Raw genomic sequence first — 16,896 nt, forward strand, 5'->3', positions numbered from 1 at the left:
CTCTGGCAGATGTATGCAAAAACTGATTTAAAGAGTTGCTCTTCTGAATCACAAATCTGTCTTAAACCTTTTAACATTATTTCACAAAGAAGTCTCCTGTATAGCATTGCTGCTTATACAAATGCACTTAACATACAAATCAATTAAACCTGGAAAAAGGTAGCTGAAAAGTAGATCACTGATTGCAAATTCAAAAGTACTTCCATAGGATTTAAAAAACAGCAGGACCAAATATTTAAAATAAAAACACCCAACCCAGAAAAACACCAGGTCACCTAGTACACCTAGTACAGTGACAAAACACAATAGTACAGTGTCTATTTAGATGCATAAAAGCTGTAACAACTAGAGAAGGTTAGTAAAGTGGATACTACTAATTCACTGCATGCACAGGATTGCATGACTTGAGATGGCAGGTATAGTACAATACTTTATCAAAATGCCTACTTGATGAACCTGGAGAAAACTTTACATTTCTGCCTATAACTGCCTAAAAAGTTTGCCAATAGGCAGATTCTATAAACGGGAAAAAATACTTTAGAACTTGGCCTCTGGGTTCTGCTACTGTCATCCAAAAGGAGAAATATATTACAATAGGTTGGGAAAAAAAGGTACTCTATAGCAGGCTTTTTGTTTAACAGCAGGAGTTTTAAATGTCTACTTTTTAGTAAATTTTCTTGAAAGGAAATCGCAATGATTTCTATACCATGATTTTTCCTATAAAACCTTAAAAGGCAAACAAGTATAGTATGCTTTGACTGTGGTTTTTTTTTAGTGGGTAGAAAAGGGTGGCAGAATTTTTCTAAGCAGGCGGATTGTGGTCTAGCAACAAATATGCTTTTTGCTTTATTGCCAATTGTGGTAATACCAGTGAGGACTGAACTAGGTGGTGATGGGAGTAGTGACCTCAATATGGGAGAAATCAGAGATTTAATTTGATGAAACAGACTAAATTATTCTACACGTGATGGCTAGTTTCAGGGTTGACACAGTATTTTCTTCTCCTGCCCATTCAAACTGTTTACCTGTTTGGATCTTGCTCCTAATATTGACCACAAGAATGAGAGAGTATGTTGGTTCTTATCATGGAAACAATGGTTTGCTAACAAGCTGAACTTAGTCCATTCTTTCCTGCTGATCACCAAACAACAGATCATAAAGACTTTAGATGCTATAAGCCTTGACTGTATTAGAAAATGTTGAATGGCACAGCATTAAAATAGTGGTAATCTTTCATATAAAGCAGCTTACTGTCCTACGTCCCATTGTCTCAATCTGCTTCAGAACAAGAAAAGCGAATACTTCATTTTGTTGTCAGTTATATCACCAATTTCCCTCAGTAAGGAAGTCAGCTCTTTAGGTTATTGATGGCATTTAATAGTGGTAAATCAATCCATATCTACTTCATAAATCATGCTTGTTCAACAGAGTTTTTCTCATTTCTCTACAAAGGTTTAAAAAAGCATCCATTCCAATAACATTACAAACATTGTTTGATTTGGAAGACCCACAAATATGACTGGCTTCATACCACACAAACTGCTACACTGAAGGGTGGTATTACCCACTTATTTATAACCACCTAACGTTACCATGTAAGGCTGAATCAATTAAAAAAAAAAGTTCCAGGACTGACAGGAATCTCTATAAACTTTGCTCTCTAGGAGACGTAACAATAACATTCAGTCCAAATTAAGGTTTTTGGTCTTAGATTGGTTCAAGCTATTTTGGGTGCAATTATACCGGACTTTCTGTTTTTCAGTAATCTAAGTATTATGAAAGGTCTTTTTTCATATTTCATAAAACTCTAGAGAGAAACATAGTTTAAAGTTGAGTACAGCTACCAAACATAAACAATCAACCTTTTGCTAATTGCTACATTCAATCTTAAGTCAAAATATAAGCCTCCTATACAGCTTCTACTTCCTGATTCCTTTTAAAAACTGTAATCAGAGTATAGCTTGCAATGTGTTTCCTTCTCTTGCTTTTTTTTTTACTTGCTGAATTTACATTTATTAAATTATCCATTTCGGGCTTCAGGGAATGAGTCTGAGAGTGAGACAAATGGATTTTCTTGTTTCCTTTTGTTTCTTCATCCTTTAGTTTCCCAAAATATGGTGGCTGTCAAGAATCAGGAAGAATGCCAACAATTTATACTGATGGTCTGTCCAAATCAGGGTATTCAATGAACTGCAGTGTTAGACAATAAGAAAATTTTTGTTCTATTTCCTTGGGGTGCATTACAATAGGAAACACTTCTACAATATAAGGGGCATTATCCAGGGAGATTTTCGAAATTAACCGACGAGCGCCTTGAGACAGGTCAGCTGAAGTAAAAGTTGAAGTAGATTCACCAAATAGAATATTTCAAGGGCTACAGTGTGGCAACTCAGCAGGGAAGATGATTATCAAAACAAAACCACATCAGACCCCAAGGAAACCATAAAATACAGATATTTAGAAAATTATAGACTTAAAGGACTTTTCCCACTTGAGTTAATTTGGGAAAAAAAAATAAACAACCAGAGATAGAGGCTTGTGTTACAAAAATCTAAATTGTGCAGAATTGATGTTGAAATTGATTTTTGGACAAGTTAAACTTTATCGTACATGAAAAACCTTAGTATTTCATTTCTTTTTGGAACTGTTTTAGTATACTAGGGACACTTTCCTCTCTTGTGATGCTGATACATGAATTAAGGATAGAAGATACCTTTGCATACTGTTTCAATAAATTTTTGAGCACTTTAAATTAAGGAAACATACGTTTAATAGTTTATGAATTTGTTTTCTAGACCAGTATTAGTTTACTATACATGCACATAGAAGTTGCATACCCAATTTTTACAGACACCAAAAAAGTTTTAGAATATTAGTGACTACTTAGATTGTAGGCTTCAAGGAACTCTGTAAGATACTGTAATCTTACTGCGTATCTACCTAACAAAATCACAGAATAATTTTTATCAGTCTTCTCAGTTACTGAGAGAATGGCATTAGTGGTGTCATTTTCTTAGCACAGAGAAAATTGAGTAACTGTATGTCATCTTTCATTGATACTTATTACCTGTCATTAAAATAGTATTGAAAAGTATTGAGATACAATGTTAATGTAATTGTTTTAGTGGAAAATCAAAACAAAAGTGATTTCATTTTTTTCTCATCTAACGAATTCTGACATGGAAAAAAGTAAGAGACATCTGATAATGGTCACTATAAACCATTAAACTTGGGGAAAATAAAATTAAAATTATTATAAGCAATGCATTTACTTTTACTGATTTTCAAAATGGAGAAAATGAGCTAATTAGACAAGTCTGCATTTTGAAGGGACATTTTCCCTTACATAAGAAGAAAAGTATAAAGTTAAGTATATACTAATTCTCATAACCCAAAAGATACAGCTGTGCTTTAAAAACAGAGTGAAAATGTAATTACCTAATTTAGCTTGGTAAGAGCTACTTTTTCTTGGCTTTTTGCCCAGAAAATGCTTATTCCTTCTGCAAAAACAGTATGGCAAACTCTAAAAAAGAAAAGGAACATGTTGCAGAGAGGCAAAACAGAATACATTCATTATAAACATAACATACTTAAGGATTACTGCCTTCAGTAATCAGCAATAGAAATTTGCATTGATCTGTACAAAGAGAATAATACCTTGATAGTTAAAAAAGTGAAATCTTTCATTTATTGACAAAACAGGAGCAGGCAGTCCTGGCCTGAGAGCGTGTTTGAACACCGTTCTGGAAAGGATCTCCTGAAGTCCTGAGAATCTGAATTTTCACTTTTAGTATTATAGAAACCAATGAGGTAACTACTGATTAAAACTTCATAGAACTTCCTGAATGCCCACATATTAATATAGAATATTCAAAAAGTTCTCTTAAGAAGATTTTTTCCCCCCTTGTACATCCAAGAAGAAACTACCATCTGACTGACCTACATAATGGTCTTTAGCTGGGATAATACTGCAGTGGAAGATTAACTAACGCAGAGAACAAGAGCCCTTAGAATTGCTGTTTTTGTCTGCTGAGGATGAATGTTTCAGATATGTCCATCAAACTTTCAACTTTTATAGTGATCCAGGCACAAGCCTTTTTTTTTTTAAAAAAAAATACATGGCATAACTTGTAAAAAGACTGATAAAGGTGCATGTGTTATTTAAAAAAAAAATTCATGTTTTATCGCCACCTTTGGGAATACTGCAGTCAGGTGTAATGGCACATATAGCCTAAACCATCATATTTTCTGTTTCTTCATGTAGCACAGAATATGAAAATTACTGCAGTGTACTGTTCCAGTGCCGTAACGCTAAATCTTTTTCATTCTATGTCTTCATTATGTAAGTATCTATTCTATTAGATACTGAAGCTGTTTTGTCCACAGAATAGGTTCAGTAGCGAAAATAACTAGCTAAGTTTCCGCAGTTCATCACACTACGGTATGTCAGTCACGACTTGGATGCTCCGCCTTAGTTTTCGCCACTTTACACTATGTCCTCTCGGCACCTTTCAGCAGCTGCAGCGGACTGCCCAAAAGCTTATCTTCTCCTGTCCAGACCGGGGGGTGGTTTGATCTTCACTGTCCGGTCAGTTCGTGGTTCATCTTCTGTGATGACGCAGAAAGGCGGCAGCTGGTGCTAACTAAAGATGCCGCTGCTGTTTGAGGACAAAGCTTGAGGCAACGAGCCTAAGGTCACCACCACGCAGGCAAAGCGAGCAACCACGTTTTCACTGCAGAACCAAAGGTCGAGAGGCAAAGGCTCCATCCAGGGGCCGGGGCTGCTCCGAGACCGGCGCCAGCCGGCGATTCCAGTGGCGTCGGGTTTCCGTGACTGGCCCGGTAAGGAAGAATAAGGCGCCGTGGCGGCCGGGGAGCCGTCGGAGGATGACCAGCCACTCCTCGAGGCACCCATCGTCGGCGGCGCCCCGTGCCCCGGCGCTGGGCCCCGAGCGGCGGTTACGGCGGTTACCGCAGCCCGGCACCGGGAGCGTGCCTCCTCCCGCCTCAGCCGGCGGCGCCCGCGCGGCCGCCCCCGCGCGGGCCCTCGCCGGCACCCAATCAGCGACCGCCGGCTCCCAACGCGCGCGTGCGGGGCCGGCACCACGTGACTGGGGGGCTGGTGGGGGCGGCAGCGGCGTGAATCCACATCCGGGTGAGGCCGCTCTGGCTGGGGCTTGCGTGCGTGTCCGGCTCGCGCGCGTGGGGGCGGTTTTCCCGTGGCGGGGGGCGGCCCTGAACGGCAGGCGCGCGCGCTGCCTGCGCGGGAGCGAGGCGCAGCGGTTGGTGGCGGCGGCGGGCTCGGAACGCCAACGGTCCCAGCGGCCGCGGGGTCTCTGACAGGGGCGGCCGCGGAGCGGGCTGAGGTGAAGGGGGGAAGCCGCCTCCCGCCCTCCTCTGTAGAGGCTGCCCACCCGCGCCGAATAAGCCTAGCAGGGGGAGGCAGGCGCCGTTTCCAGCTGGTTCGCCGCCCTCCCCTCACCGGGGTTGCGGGGCGTGGGGCTGGCCTGGTACCGGCGGTGGTTGAGCCTGGCTGCAGCGGTTGCTGCAGGTGATTGTCTCTGCGAGGCCTGCCTTCCTCTGCCTGACTCCTCCTCCGGTGCTGCCCCCATGTCCAGGCCCTACCTGTGCTACAGCTACGGCCCACCAGTATTGATATCCGTGTGCTGTGGTGGCTGTTATTAGTGATGCGACTTAAGGGTTGCTACAAAAGGGGATTTTGAAAGTAGTTTAGAGGAACAACAGGAGCCTTCCTTCCCTGCACCAGAAAATTGATATCCCTGTCAACAGGAAGGAGAGCCTTGTGAGTAGTTCTCTAGCCCAGAGGTTTGGAAATCTTGGCTATGACTTCTCTGCTCCTCTGCTTCTGAGGCCAAACTGTGCATGGCCAAATCTGCAAACATTGTCCGGAATCTTAAGTTGTGGCGAAATACCTAGTCTGATTTTTCAGAGGTGCCTGTGTGCCTAATATCTGTTACTATAAATGGAGTTAGGTTTTGAAGTATTTCTGAAAATCTGTCTGAATCTTAAGGCATCTAAAACATTTTCTATAAATCTGGTCTTTAAACATTTTAGGTTTTGAGGCTTCTCATACATGTAATAGGGTTGACTATATCCTCTTGATACTTCAGTACCTGAGCTTAACCTCTGGGATACTCCTTTGATGAACTCTCTCTGCAGCTTTGGTTCTTCTCAGGAGACTATAGTTTATCTTATAAGCAATTTTCCTTTCCTATCTTAGCAATTCTTCTTGCCTATCAACTGCACATTGTGAATGCATTTCTTGCCATCCTACTGCAGCATTTTAGTGGAGCTTTGGGTAGTTTTTGTCACAGTGCTTGAACACCTGCTTCTGTAGACTCAGTTGTTTTTGTTCTCAGTGCTTTCTGGCTGTTTTGCTTTCTCCTGCTCTTCAGATTTTGCTCTTCTGCATACATTTCTTAAACTTATGACTTTGTTCTGAATGCCTCCATATCCATGGCTTGAATGTCTAAGTAACTGTTGGTGCTAGTGTTCTGGTACTTCATTGTTTTTTCTTTGGGGATGTCAGTTTCTGAATCACTAATACTGGAAGCAGACTGCTGACCGTTTTCAAACAGAGTTTGCAGGGTAGACAATGTCTGTTAACAAGTGCAGTAGTGAACTCCATGCTGGTAGGATTTGAAAGAAAAAAGTCACAGCAGTGTTCAAACAGGTAATGCCTGGATGCTCAATGAATAGGAAATAATCCCAGAGCCTTTTTCAGAACCTCTTAAAGAGATTCTTGAGAATCTGGTGCAAATTTATTTTATGCTATTTTGAAAGGAAGACAATAAAATACAGAAGACTAGGAGAGTAATTTATGTGCTGTGTGCCTCAATATGTCTTCGTGAATGGCTTCACCAATAATGCCTTCTGCTGTTACTCTGGGACATCACAGCCTCCACATGCTGATTCCTTCTACCTTAAAGCTGAGATGGTATTTTACTGCAGATCATCTGAGGAGCTAGGTGGATTTTGTACACACCAGATTGAGACAGTGGATGTTAAAATAGAGTTTGTAACCTTTGGACGTGTTTTTATCCAAATCTTTATTCTGACTATTCTTTATTATTGCTATAATTTAAGTTTAAGGCTTCCTTCCAGTTTAATTCTACCTAGAGATACAGATGATTGAAAACTGAGTGTACCTGGTGACGCATTTACATCTGTGATGTTCATAGATAAACCTCCGCAAGGATTTTGAGACACATTGATCAGTCAGTGCCTCACTAGAACTCTGAATGCAGTTTAAATACTTTTGCATTTAATTACGTGCTCCTTGATTGTTTTCTGCATGTCTTTGAACACCATGGACTGTTAGACCAGCTCCTTCGTGTTTCTTTCCAAGTGACACAACTACTGCCAGAGCTTGGTGAAGAATGTATGTTGTCTAGACAGTGTTAGCTGTTTATGTGGTGTCAGGCTGACGTTCAGGATGATGATAGCTATATAGGTTTGTAGGTGCCAAAATACAATTATGCTATAATGCATATTGGTGGTCCAGAGGAACAATTGGATCGCAGTCTTAAGGGCAATAACTGGCATTCTCCAAATGTTTACAGAACTGCTAAGACATCTAAGTATGGTGTGTATCTGAGCAGTTGGCTTGATTCCTCCTGGCTTACTGAAAACCAACTTCCAGGAAAGCTTGTAACACCAAATGGAAAAAAGTTTGTGGTATGATGGAAACAAGCTTTTTGTGAATCTTTACATTTAAAGTTCACAATACCTTCTTGCCCATGTTCATTTGAGTCCATTCAGGTTCACAAGGTGGTTGTTTCAGTCTGCAATGGTCTGATATGCTTGTGTATTTTGTAGTCTGCTATTGTCCATTTGTGCGGTTTTTGACACTTAAATGCCCTTACAAGAAAGTTCTTTCTGCTTATGTAGAACTAATTTGATCATAATAATGAAGGAAAAAACTCTTGTTAAACCAATCTTAACACTTCTTCAGCTGTGGGGTTTTTTTTTGTTTAGGGCTTTTTCCCTAGCACACGAGAGGTTTCAGGCTGCAGACAGCGTAAATTTTAAGTCATACAGACTAAATCTGCCTTTAAGTGCATTGTGAGTGGTAGATTATCTAAAAAGCGTTGCAAGGTGACTTTCAGACATTGTATTTTAACATCTGTTACATTTCACTACTTTGTTACTTTGATAGTTATAATCATCAGAATGCATCAGAAATTCAAGGCGTGGGTTGTTTTTCCGTTTTGGTTATCTCATGCTTCTAAAGACTTAAGATCTATGTGGAAATAACCCTTGCTTGTGTTAGTAAAAGTAAATACCTTAAATTTTAAAATTGGATTTAGCTTTTCTGATAAGGCCTATTGCAACCTTAATCTTCCTTTATCCCTTTGTCTCCCTTAAGCAATGGTACCTGCTCTCCAGACCTGAGTCTCCAGAAGTGGTGCTATTTTTACAGAAAGGAATTAAGTGATTTGTAATTTTCTTAATGTCGAATAACATAGTATCTATACTTTCTTAACGTACAGTAGGATTCATATTCTTTCTTCCTGAAGAGTTTGGGATTGACCGATGTGAAGAAGTTTGCTTTTCTGACATAGCAGGCTTTTTCCTTTACATTGTTCAGTTGACAGATTTATTTCTGGAGTAACTGAAATGAATTCTGGGGGTTCTGTCCACTCTTTTGATGAAACCGAGGCTTAAAAATGTAAATTCCATTATAGGGTATGGTTGGAGAAGCAGAATTACATACCCATAAATTTCTTTTTAAGCAATCACAGAGGACTTTTTGAATTAAAAGAAAGTGAATTAAATTTATTACTTTACATGTACTTGTTTGTTAAAGTGGTGATGAACATTCCTAAAGAGATCTTTAGGGATGGCATTTTTATAGAATTCTGCAGTTTTTCAGCAGCTAGATGTGGCATCTGTATGCCTTAGTTTGTTTGCATACATGAGGCTAATGTTTCCTGTTGATCACATTTTTACAGATACTGTCTAGTAAACTTTTCAAGCCTTTGAAACAGAGCTAGAGGAATGGACATAATATTTATAAAGGTGTTTTGGATCCTCAGAAAGAAAAATGTTTCTCATGCCTGTATAATGCCTATATAAGAAAAGCAGTTTTTGCTATTTGTCATTAAAATGATCACAATTCAGTTTCTGTATGTCTTTCAGAGAAGAATCTGGAAATGGCTTTAGTTTAAGTAGCTAATTTCAGTCGATATAAAATATGTCTTCTGTTATATTTGCACAAAGTTCTAAGTTTTAGTTTTAAGAAAATAAAGCATGTCCAAGCTATAGTGCTAACTTCGTAAAAAAAAAAATTTAAAATCTCAGGCAGTTTATGGAACACTGGCTTTAAAAACCTCCACGTATTGAAAACGATACAGGATTAAATTCTGATTTTTAAGGTTCCCACTAGCAACTCTGGTAATAGTTTCAGAATGTAAAGTTTTCACCTATTCAGCACTTTTCTTGATCAAAGAACCAAATTTGAATGTTTTAGCTAATTTTTGTGAATCTCCTTATCTGGTAACATATGGCATCGTAATACTCCAATATTAACTAGTCAGGCAAGTTTTCAGGTGCAGTGAAACATAAGTCGGGTCTTGTCCAATTCTTCTACCTGTAGACTCCAGGAATATTGCTTCTCTTATTTTAGTGCAGTCCTTCCAGAAAAGATGGCAGGGTTTTGTGCACATATGTAAACTAATTTTAGGTGACTATGCAACAATAATGGTTGGGGTTTTTTGTTTGTTTGTTTTAGGAAAAAGTAGTTAAAATAATTACGCTGGTAGCAGGGGTGGTTCCAAATTGTGACTCTTGCTTCTATTCATCTTCCCTTTGGATTATAAGGCTGTAGCAGATACTGTACAGGGCAAAGCAATCTGTACTGGAGAGTAGATTGCTTGTAGTCCATGGAATACAGTTGGAAACTGGCACTAAGGGCTGACAATATTAAAAACTATGTTCTGTGGAAAGAAAGGATATAGGGTGTGCAAGCCCATGTTAAGGTACAAAACATCCAAACCCAAATTCTTCCAGTTGGAAGACTACTAATTTCAAGGCTGTAGCCCTGAATCTATTACTAGAGCTGTTGCTTTTACTTCAACAAGGGACTTAAAAAGGGATTTAATGTGATGTGTTATTTCTATAAAAGTAGTTCACAGTGGTATTACCACAGGGAATATGGTGGTAAACATTGATGGTACTCAATGTTTGAGTATGCTTATTGATTGTGTTTCAGTTTTTTGTATGTATTGAAGAATTGTACTCCGATTATGATGTATTGCATTCTTAAGAGCTGTTGTGTGACAACACAGCCATGCCAAGGCATTATAGTCTTTTGTTCTGAATAGAAGCAAAAAAAAATACAATTTGCAATCATCTGTTTCAAGTGACGATAAATGTGTATGAAAATGTAATGAAAATTTCTTGCTTACTTCAATATGAATATTATGAGCTGGAAGGCATGTCCTGTGAGGAGCGGCCAAGGACTCTGGGTTTGTCTAGTTTGGAGGGAAGGAGGCTGAGGGGCGACCTCACTGCTCTCTACAGCTTCCTGAGGAGGGGAAGTGGAGAGGGAGGTGCTGATCTCTTCTTCCTGGGATCCAGTGACAGGACGCATGGGAATGGATCAAAGCTGCATAAGGGGAGGTTCAGAGTGGACACTAGAAAACAATTCTTTACCGAGAGGGTGGTCAAACCCTGGAACAAGCTTCCTAGAGAGATGGTCAATGCCCCAAGCCTGTTGGTGTTTAAGAGGCATTTGGACAATGCCCTTAATAACATGCTTCAGCTTTTGGTCAGCCCTGAAGTGGTTAGGCAGTTGGACCAGATGATTGTTGTAGATCCCTTCCAACTGAAATATTCTATTCTGTGCTGTGAACACTCTGGGGAAGAGATGCAGCTCTGGGTGAGGATACTTAATAAATGTGAGCTGAAAGGGATGATAAATATTTGCTCTAAGCTATGGACTTTTCAAGAAAATAACTGCCATAGACATACTTGCTGTTGCACATGTTCTTTTGGGCACACTGAATGAAGGTAGGAGAAATCTGTAAGAAGGTGAGTGGGTTTAGAGACTCTTCATCTGTTGTTACATACCCAGAATAGGTACCTGTTTTCTGGGAAAAAATCTCGTCATTAATCCACGCTGAGGTTGGGGTCCATGTTTCCCTGGTACTATTTGGGGCTTTTCATAATGTCAAGAGGTGTCTCTGTCAGGAGCTACCTCCTGAGCCTGGCTGCAAAGAATTACTGGTACAGTCTGTAAAGGCTATTTTTAAAGTACTGGAAGTTGTTCAGGGATTGCCCTGTGCCTTCGTTGGGCAAAGTATATTCTTAAACATTATGTCATGTAGGTGCCTCCTACAAATGAAGAAGTGGACTCCTGAATTCACTGTGCACATATTTACATGAGATATCTTCTGTAATGCTGAAGAAAGCTTAAAGCTTTGGAAATTTCAATGGATAAATGGGGTTTCTTCTGGCTTTAGGTCAGCATCTAAAGAGAACGGTAACATCAGGGCAATGTGATTCTGCAGTGTATGATTATATGAACTGATACTGGTTTGATTCAGGCTATATGGTAAAGCATTAGGAAAAATGTAAAGGAGGCAAAATGTTTTGTGTTTTTTTTCCACACAAATTCATTCTGAGATGAGCTGACTCCATTTTAGAAATGGGTTGTGGAGTCCCACAGTTAGTAGTTGCTCCCTGAGAGTCTGGTGGATTTCAGTTTTCAGTTTGTTATTGTAGAATTTGTACTTATTGTCACTGTTTCCACTATGCTTTGCTAATGTTTTTATGTATCATTAATGTTACTAATAATGAATTAATGAAATGTAAAACAAAAAAAAATTAAACATTTTATTAGTTTTTAATAAAATGTTTATTTAATTTATTTTTTAACTAAATGTAAAAAAAAAATTCAAAAAATGTTTTGCCAATGGACAAACTTATTAAAACTTACAGGACCACTCATGTTAGAAAGGCTCGGGATACAGGCTGTAATTTGCATTTAACAGTCCGTGGAGATACGAGAAAGCATTAGTAGGATCATGTCATCATTGTGCTCGTGCAGGTCCTATTCTGAAAAATAATTAAGGGACTCAAGTCTTTCTAAGAGTCTGTTTTCTAAGTTGATTTTTTTTTTGTATTTCTGATGCTCATTGAGGTTTTTATAATATGGTTGTGATGAAAATGTTCTCAGTATTTAAAACCAGATAAATGTTACTGCAGAAAGTATAAATATCTATCAAATGGAAGTTCTTTTTTATGGAATAGAATGAATAATTTTACATTGCAATTTTGTGCATGTATTATATTCTAAGGTGAGAACAGATTATAATATGATTTTATAATTAGATTTCCAGATTGGGTTGTATCTGTTGTTGAGACAGGCCTTCATCTTCTTGTAGGCATACCTTTTGCCTTGTTTGGTACAGCAGCCCTCATTTGGAATGCCTGGATTTCAGAAAGGCAGTGTTTTCACCTGAGGTCTTTGAAAGTCAGTTTTCATTCCTTTTCCACATTAGATTTGTGATTACTGTGTGAGTAGTAGTAAGAAAATGGAAAGGGTTTGATCTGTGATGTGGTAGGATCTTGCAGCCAATAACAGTCCTTTTTTAAAAAATTATCTTTTGTGTGGTAGGGAAAACTTTCTGTGCTTCGCTTCTAGAGGAGTTACAGACTAAGTTTAGAGAAGCGTTTTCTAAGACTGTAATGACTTTAGAAAATATTTTCATTGCTGACAGCTTCTTATTTTTTTGTTTAAAGGCAAAATCTGTAAGTGATAATGAACATACAGTTCCCTATTAAAAAAAAAAAAAGGCAAAACAGACTATATGCATTCTGATCTGTTAGCACAAACCACTGATATTTATTTGGTGTCCATATGAAGTTTTCTAGAATGTTAAAGCTTGTTTTTTTTTTTACTAAAAATGTTTATAATTATATTCTTAAGGAGTGAGGGTAGGGCAGATCAGAATGCCTTGGGGACATAGTGATGGGGGTCCAGAATCTATCACTTCAAAATCAGTAGTGCACATTCAGTCCAGCTTGTTAGCAGACAAATTATTTTCTGTAAAATGAGCTGGGGAGTTGACCAGGTCATACACACCTATGATTTTCATTTATGTTAAGATCGAACTGCTGCTTGGTCAGTAGCTGTAAGATAAATTTCAGGACTGACTGTTCAGTGTTCATCATTTTTGGGTTGTTTTTTTTTTGTTGTTTTGTTTTGGGGGGGCATTATTTGAAGTAGTCACTTGCTTATGGCCAAGGTGTTGGAGTTGGGACACGTTTAGTTGGGCAGATGTGATATAGCTGCTGGGACTAAGACTGTATTTTTACTGTCTTTTTGTGTATATTTTTGGTGAAGAACTCCAGGCACACCTGATGTAGGACTGGTGTAGTCCTACTGATGTAGACCTACTGATGTAGGTGCTGGAGCGTGTCCAGAGAAGGGCAACAAGTCTGGTGAGGGGTCTGGAGAACAAGTCCTGTGAGGAGCGGCTGAGGGAACTGGGGTTGTTTAGCCTGCAGAAAAGGAGGCTGAGGGGAGACCTCATCGCTCTCTACAACTACCTGAAAGGAGGTTGTAGTGAGGTGGGTGTCGGTCTCTTCTCCCAAGTAACAAGCGATAGGACGAGAGGAAATGGCCTCAAGTTGTGCCAGGGGAGGTTTAGATAGGATATTAGGAAAAATTTCTTCACCGAAAGGGTTGTCAAGCCCTGGAACAGGCTGCCCAGGGAAGTGGTGGAGTCCCCATCCCTGGAGGTATTTAAAAGACTAGTAGATGAGGCACTTAGGGACATGGTTTAGTGGGCATGGTGGTGTTGGGTTGATGGTTGGACTCGATGATCTTAGAGGTCTTTTCCAACCTCAATGATTCTATGATTCTATGACTTAGAATATAGAAGCAACTGAAACTGCTAACAAAAAAAAGGAAGATGGTGGGAGTTTTTTTGAATGATTTTTTTCAGTAAGATGAAGATCCTATCTTCTCAAACATCCTAAGTTAAGAAGGGAAGAAATACATTGCATAGTTTTCTCTGATCAGAGAAAAATATGAGGACAGTTGGTGTCCTTTTGAAATGTGTTTTATGACTTTCACTCTCTAAGCAGCAGCAGACTTCAGTTTCGGTTAATGGTGGCTACTCTCTTAACCCAATTGTGAAAAGTGAATATAATCCCTACTCCATTTAAATGCAGAGCTAAACAGGTTGCTTAACCTCACCCTGAAAGTAACTTAACATTTAAAAAACAAACAAATAAAATCCCTTCATCTGAGAAGCAGAAACTAACAACGCATTGCAGCAAATTCATAAACAATTTGAACTCAATTATGAAGGGATTCTCTGTAACAGTGTGTTACAAGCCTTAGAATTAGAATTTCATAAGCAATTTTTTGCCTCCTTCCCTGGGGATTATATTAAACTGAAATAATTCAAGATAAAACAGCTTTTGTTCCTTTGGTACATTGTTTAGATTTCTATTTTCTACTGGGGTGTAGAGTTAAGGGAAAAGGGCATGTCAGAAAACTAGCCTAATCTTCTGCCTGTGGTTTTGGCTATAGTGCCTGAAACATAGGAATCTAAATACATTCAGTGATAATAGACCTGTTAGGAAAATAAAACAAAACAAAACTGCATATGGTAGAAATAGGTAACTGTTGACCTAAGCTGGGGGGGGGGATGACATAAAAAAAGTTTGAGTGGGTCATCTAACACATTTGTTTACGTATTTTATTTCTCTACAGCAATTTCCTGGTCGTTTATGCAAGGGACTGTCAATGTCTTTAGTTAATATGTGTTTGTGCTAAGTTAGGTAGCAGATTGTTGTGTCGTTAGGCTCGACAGAGGACATTAGTCAACAGGTAGTATCACTGCTGCAGTTACAACTTTTTTTCTCATGCTCTTCTCTGAGAAGTTTTTCCAAGGAGCAAACTTCTTTTCCATTTTTAGTTCTGTGTATTCAGGCTGAATATGTGGGTATTGTTTTTCTGACTGCTGGCCCCTGCAGTAGAGGAGGGGACTAAAAGGTTGCTGATTTAATATGCCTCTGGTTGTGATGGTATCTGCAAAGTATGAGCTGTGAAGAGCAGTATAACTAATTTAAGTTGCTGTGTATCATGCTTTACCATCTACTTCCTACAAGTGTTTGTGTCTGATCACAGTCCATTGACAGGCACATAAAAGCCATGCCTTGCTATAAGAAGTGTAGCTTATATTTAAAAGACACTGTCACTGAGTGATGTATAAAGTTTTTAGGTGTTGACGAGATGAACAGTTCTGATTATGTTTGCTAGAAGACATCCCTTGGTATAATAGTTGGTGACATTTATATTCAGAATACCATCTAGATCAGAGAAGTAAGTGAATTTGGATGTTAAGTAAGTGTTATCTGTGAGAATTAACGTGTGTGAGATAGCAGGTAGTAACAGTAATAGATGACACTGATTAATTGGGCTAGGCTGCAGGTAAGAATTGAAGATTCAAAATACAGAACTTCCAAAGGCTTGGAAATGGTTTTGTGATGCTAGGTTGTTGTAGAGAGTTGAGGGACCAAACTAATTTGAACTTCAAATAGGAGGCATGTAAATAGTACTCATTCATTGCTAGCCAATTCTTTTCTCTTCCAGGCCAGCAAAAAGGTAGCTTTTTATACAAAGGAAAATAGTACTGGCTGTGCTTTTGTGTTAATGTTTGTGGAAAAACCTGTGAGGCAGTTTGCATCTAGAGGTTATTTAGTGGGTATGACAATGAGTCCTTAGCTCAGTTTGCAGTGGTAATGGCAAACTTAGGTTGAGGTACAAAACTGCTAAACCAAAACTGAAGTGCTTTGAATATTGATTTAGAAGTCCATACTAACAATATACTTTTGAAATAGTTTTGGTGTCCATGTAAATATGTATATATGCCCTTGACAAGTAAGGACAAATGCTAAATTCACCCTTAAGCCACTCCTCTCCTGCTTTCCATTAGAGGTCCTATGGAATGGTTTATTTTCAAATGTTTCAGAGCCAAAAAAGTCAGCAGACTACTTATATGCTGTGCTTGTTCTTGATTGTATTTGCTTTAGTTTTTGCTACAGTGTAATTTCTTGCACAGAATTGATTGTTTGGTAAATAAGAAGGTGGTGTTGAACCATGCTGCCAATGCAAGAGCCTACTTTTAATTGGAAGAATTATTTGGCTGTGAATTAGTTTCAAACACAATAAATTGTAAGGAGAAGAATAAGAAAGAACCATCTTTCATTATTTGAATTACAGCTGAAGTCTTCATAGAATGGGGGACACCAATAAGTACATATAAAAAGTAATTAGGAAAATATTAATTATAGAGTTTGATCTGTTTGAAACCTGTCATCTAGTACCATGAAAAGATTTTGTTGCTTACAGTGCTTTCTGTACGTGCTCTAGATTCTGAGGTTCTGTTAGCTTGTAAATAAATGTACTAAATAACTGCTAAATATACTAAATAATGTACTAAATAATAAGTTCATTCCATGTCTCCTTAAGGTTTTTGAATAAGGTGAATGTAGATAAAAGCTGTCCGATAGTCTGTGTACTGTTGCCAAAACTTGGTCTTGTATTTCTTTACAGTTAAATTTTTCCTCATTAAATACTTTGCTATGACACACTGTTAGAATTGATTTCGCTTATCTTGAGGTGGGGCTTGAGGGAGAGATTGGAATTGCATTACGTTGAATTTGTTTTAGTATCCTTTTATGTTAAATAACTAAGTTTTCACTTAAATATCTTTTATTTATTGCAGAACACAGTCCAGTGGTTTTTCTTTTAATTTCTGATTAAAAGAGACCGACAGTCCACTTTTGTGTACTAAGCTTACTCTTTTTTCAAAACTTTAACAACACTTTCCTATGTTACAGTTCTTGAGTTTA

General features: G+C 38.6%; 1 protein-coding gene across 6 annotated transcripts in view; it reads left to right on the forward strand.

Annotated features, from left to right (window-relative positions):
• Positions 1-5,109: 5,109 nt before the first annotated feature.
• The window catches only part of CCDC91 (coiled-coil domain containing 91), a 165,617-nt gene continuing 153,830 nt past the window's right edge, over positions 5,110-16,896 (forward strand). For 2 of the 6 annotated variants that reach the window (XM_076344980.1, XM_076345026.1), the window contains exon 1: positions 5,110-5,155. The gene's annotated coding sequence lies outside the window, so the exon portion shown is untranslated. The other 4 variants (XM_076345018.1, XM_076345001.1, XM_076344991.1 and 1 more) reach the window with 4 other exon arrangements.

Source organism: Aptenodytes patagonicus, chromosome 1 (assembly GCF_965638725.1).
Source record: "Aptenodytes patagonicus chromosome 1, bAptPat1.pri.cur, whole genome shotgun sequence".
Taxonomy (NCBI): domain Eukaryota; kingdom Metazoa; phylum Chordata; class Aves; order Sphenisciformes; family Spheniscidae; genus Aptenodytes; species Aptenodytes patagonicus.